We start from the raw sequence: 5,351 nt of genomic DNA, 5'->3' as shown, positions 1-5,351 counted from the left end.
CTTCTCGATTCTCCATTATAACTGTGGACCAAAGACCTCCACTGTGACCTGTCTAACGCTAGTTGTTCCCAGTTATGATTAGCATTAACTGATTTTAGGGATTGATGTAGTGTATCCTTAAAGCGCTTATACTGTCCTCCTGGTTTCCGGGCTCCCTCAGTGAGTTCGCCGTATAGAGCTATTTTGGGGAGTCTTGTGTCTTGCATCCTCAGAATGTGGCCGCTCCATCTGAGTCGGGCCCTCGTTACTTGAGTCACAATTGTTGTACAACTCGCACGCTGCAAGAATTCTGCATTCGAAACTTTGTGGAACCAACTGATGTGCATTATCTGTCTTAGATGACGTTGCTGCGTCTGTTCAAGCTGTTTAATTAGATACATACATACATCGAATGGATGTATGTATGTTCTCATACATCTTTCATTTCTCAACAGGGAATAAGAATAAGGAAAATTCTCTGAGAAAATTCCTCACAGATCGATCAACCACCCTTCACTTTGAAACAAATTGATTTCGTCTACTGAAATCTTATGGTGTGTGATTGTGACGAATCCATTCATTCGTTTATAAGCCTTGGGCCCTTCATTGTGTTCGATATTTAACAGGTTTAGGTTTTCATTGACGGGCTATTCGGTTTAACACAATCGCTGTTGATTTCCGAATAGCGGGTGTATATACGGGACGTATTGGACACATGTTGAAAAAGTAAACAACAGTTGTGATTCGCGTTCATCCAATAACAAAACTCCATTGAATATGATAACCGTACAAAATGGATTATGATACAATGTGTCGCCGAAGAACGAATAAGTTGAACTGGAACAGGTTTTCCAAAACATCTAATTCGAAAATTCAGTAATCTATGGATAAATATTTATTGATCATCAAGCTGATCTACACTGAGTCATATAGAAAACTAATAATAACTATATACCCGGTGTTAATGAATCTATCACAAGAAAATTGGGGAAATATCCACCATAACACGAAAGGGAAAAAGTGATGATATGCTGAACCTCCACGATGTCTTATGCACACAGAAACAAGTCAGAGCTTACTCCTAATAAAATGGTCGACTACCTCTTGATGTATATCTAGAAGTGACGTTAGAATCTGTGTAGGATGGAGTAAACGGTTAACCTTCTTCTCATAATGTCCCAAACGAAGGACAGAGGGATCAAGGAGCCTAGGCATTGATTTCCTTCAAAATAAGCTGATGTTATTCTGATCACATGTGGTCGTGCATTATCTTGTTGGATTGGTTTAATGCTCGATGGTATAAGACAGAGCATATGGTTCAAGGAGGTCGTCAATGGTGTTGATGAAACTGACAACATCCTTAGGGGCCTTAGCCATTACCTCGTGAGTATCCAGGACCGATTTCCACATATGAGTGGTTCTTAGGTCCGCCAGCTCTGGACACTTGCATACCATGTGTTCAGCTGTTTCTGCTTCTGATCCACAGAGCCTACAAATCTCATCTGCTGACTTTCCCATACGGTACAAATGATATTTGTACCGACAGTGCCCTGTCAGCAGTCCCACCATCACCCGAAGCTCAGCTCGTGACAGCTTTAGCAGTTTTATGGTGAAGGTCACGAATTTCTTTGACTGAGTAAGTCCAGGAGTGTTTCTCCAGAGAGTTGATCTGTTGTTCAACTCCCATTGTTGGATCGCTGCCTTGTATTGGTATTTTCCAAGGCCACAGAAAGGCTCAGGTCCAGCAGGTATTAACCTTGATGTCCTTTTTGCAAGTTCATCGGCTTTCTCGATGTAACACATGGTGGTTATGTTACCTCCTGCTGAATAGCAGAGGTGACCTTCTTCCATAAGCAATAACCCCCCATACTATAATTCCAACAGTGTGGTGTTCATGACTTTCTACAAAAAACTCAGGATCTCGTTTTTTAACACCCTTGCATGGCCGTCATGCATGCCTAAACAGAATCTGTTTTCATTACAAAAGATAATGTTCTTCTATTCAAGGTCCCAGTTCAGCTGTTTTCTGTTTTCCCTTCGTTGCTTAGGAGTGAGAGGTAGGACGAACTGAAGGCGGTAAGTCCAGACCTTCTGATCTGGCGATAAACAGTTTGACGTCCCATGCTCTGCAACCATTGGTCCACATGTGGATGTAAAGTGTTCCGTAGGGCCAAAAAGGCTTTTGGCCCTACGGCCCTACACGGCCCTACACTTTAGGTGGTCTTGAAGTGGTGTTGTTCTTCTGACATGTCCTCTAGTTCTTCGTAAATGGCCTTCTTGATTCCATAGCTGAATACAATCCACTACAATATTTACATGTGTGGTGTTGTTCTTCTGACACGTCCTGTACCTCTATTTCTTCGTGAATGGCCTTCTTGATTCCATAGCTGAACGAACTCTACTACAATATTTACATTTCTTTGCTTCTTTGCCGCTTTATTTCAGAGGACGAACCGTCGCTAAGCTGGTGAAATTTTCTCGTCTTCTCAGTGTAGTTTATCTACTGGCTACATAGCTCAATAAGGCAGTGACTCATTCCCATTTCAAAGCTTCCGGTAGCACTTCAGTGAAAGAAAAACATGTTATTTTTTCCTTGAATTTTTGGGGTAGGATAATTTGGGAGTTTGTTGATTTTTTTTTTGCGAATTTCTTCACATCGAGGCTGGGTTACTACAGCATAAAACTAAAGGCAAAGTTTTCCGAATATCTTCGTTTTCCACTTTCAAACTCTTCTCCAACACCGGCGGAAGAAAAGGCGAAGAAATGGGACCAAATATATCAAGTTTAATTCAATTCGAGTTTATTTATTCGCGAAGTGGAGAAGGATGTGTCACTTGATAAGGACGGGGAGGGGGATGATTGCAATGTCGAAATTTCACGGGAGTTAATTTAAAAAAATTGCCCTGTACCTGAAGTGTTTATTCGCAAACGCACCACCGGCACATTTTGGCGTGGGACATAAAAGAAGCCATAACTTGCCGAGGAGGCAAAAAGAAGTCTCATTTGACGTAACGAATTACAGGTGAAGTGTCTGAGTGATGAACTGCAGAAGTAATGAAAGCAGGAAATGCACCGGAGGTGACGTCGGGAAATGTGGAGAACTTGAATAATCTAAATTCTTACACAGACTTGACTTGTGAAATTCGCTCTGGAATATTTACATTTTAGCTTACTCGTCTCAATTCCAGACCGGCAAAATTGGAAAAGTTGTAATTCAGACATGAAAACTGTATAGATGCGGGATCGGGACAAGTTTAATATGCAACTGTATCTTATGAATTCAGTACAAGATATTTGACTTACTCCGGGGGGCTCTCAAGAAGTATTTCACGCCAAGAGACGCTCAATAAATAGGTTGGGATAGGGAATTTTCGTTTTGACGTTTCCTCAACTTCCACTGCTGAAATTTCGTTCGAAATCTTCTTCGTCTCTAGCTTCGAATGACTTCAGGAAATCAAAAACAGTTTTTTGTTGAGAATATGCTCGAACAGGTCGATTAGTACGAGGATATTTTGAAAAATTCTTAGCCAACTATAGAACCAAACAAAATTACCATGTCAAAATATTTTATTACTCAATATATTCTCCTCTTATTCGATACATTCATTACAGCGAACATTAGACGTCTCTAGACCTTCAAAAAAAAAAATGTTTCATCTTGCTCTGCCAACCAGACCTCCACAGCTTTTATTACCTCCTCGTTGGAAGAAAATTTACGACCTTTTAAACTTTTTTTCAGTTGAGGAAAGAGATGATAGTCGAATGGAACCAAATCTGGTGAATAAAGGGGGTGTAATTCGAACCCTAAATCACGAATTTTTTGCATGCCAACATGAGATTTTTGTGCAGAGGCGTTGTCCTGCAAAAACAAAACACCTTTGGATAGCTTTCCGCGTCTTTTCACTTTATATTTTTCCCGTAGAGTGGTCAGTAATGTCGAATAGTATTCTTCGGTTATTGTTCTACCTTGATCCAAAAAACCAATCATGATTACTCCATGGCAATCACAAAAAACTGTACCGTAAAATGGGGTTACTTTGAACGGTTTTTTGTTTTGAATCTATATATCTTCAGTAAGGCAGTGAATGAAAAATTCCAAAAAAATATATGTTACGGGCGTCAGTTCGACCTTTCTAATGACAAAAAAATGAGAGCTCAAAACGATCAATAACATTTTTTTTTAATTAATTTGTGGCTGTTCAAAGTAACCCCGCAGTCGGGGTTACTTTGAAAGCATATAATGAAACCATGCAATTTCGATGTAACTCCACAGATAAGGTTTCTTTGAACACTTCAAAACTAAAAACTTCTTGTTTTCGGAAGAAAAAAAAATTTATTCAACAGAAATACACAATTTACATAAAATGAGGTATTTTATTATCAACAACAGAATTCTAACATAATAAAAAATGAAAGGAACTAACATATGTTCTGGACGCTTCACGCAAAGACTTCTTGTTTTCGGAAGAAAAAAAAATTTATTCAACAGAAATACACAATTTACATAAAATGAGGTATTTTATTATCAACAACAGAATTCTAACATAATAAAAAATGAAAGGAACTAACATATGTTCTGGACGCTTCACGCAAAGACTTCTTGTTTGATTTTATTTCACTTAGAGCTTTCTCTAAGGCTTCTGGTGTAAAGTTGGCATATTTTCTTGCTCCAATTTTTCTTTTATAAGAGCGGACCATTTTCTGCAAGATAATAATAGAGCTAATTCGTAACTGGGGCTTCATTGATCACGTGCTAGGGCTTCATTGAACACGGTTCAAAGTAACCCCGAAAACGATGTCTAACCTCATTGTTGTAATAAAAAATTCATACAAAAAAAGTAAGTTGTAATATTTCAAATTGTTTCAATATAGCTCTGCTATGAAAATGTATTGTTGTAGCAAATATATTTTGTGAACATTTAGTGTAAATACTTACGGCTGCAGCAACAGAAGTTTGCACACCTTTTCGAACGTTACTTTTTTAGATTAGAAATGAAATGCCGAGATTACCTACTTCATACAAATAAGTTTCATACCAGTGTGGCCATACCATTCTTAAATGTGTGACGAATTGAGTGGTGAAAACTAGATGTCGCTAAGCCTAATGATTATTTCAATATGAGTCAATATAACGAAATTTATTTTTTGTTCAAAGTAGCCACGTGGTTCAAAGTAACCCCGTTTTACGGTAGCAAGAACTTTTTCAGCAGATTTTTGGACACGAAATTTCCTATGTCTTGGAGAACCAGAGTGTCGCCATTCAATCGATTGTTGCTTTGTTTCTGGATCGTAGAAATGTACCCAAGTCTCATCCATAGCAACAATTGGGTATAAGAAGTCTTCATCGTTTTCAAATCGAGCACATATCGAAC

General features: G+C 38.6%; 1 long non-coding RNA gene across 1 annotated transcript; it reads right to left on the bottom strand.

Moving 5' to 3' along the window:
- Positions 1 to 4,586: 4,586 nt before the first annotated feature.
- On the bottom strand, positions 4,587 to 4,961 carry LOC123321255. Its single transcript, XR_006538833.1, has 2 exons — positions 4,916 to 4,961; positions 4,587 to 4,680 (listed from the first exon to the last, which is right to left on the bottom strand). It is a non-coding gene; the product is annotated as an uncharacterized LOC123321255 (long non-coding RNA).
- Positions 4,962 to 5,351: the final 390 nt, after the last annotated feature.

The sequence above is a fragment of the Coccinella septempunctata genome, chromosome X, assembly GCF_907165205.1.
Source record: "Coccinella septempunctata chromosome X, icCocSept1.1, whole genome shotgun sequence".
Taxonomy (NCBI): Eukaryota; Metazoa; Arthropoda; class Insecta; order Coleoptera; family Coccinellidae; genus Coccinella; species Coccinella septempunctata.
Note: the sequence above shows the minus strand (reverse complement) of the source record. Positions and strands in the feature narration are given on the sequence as shown.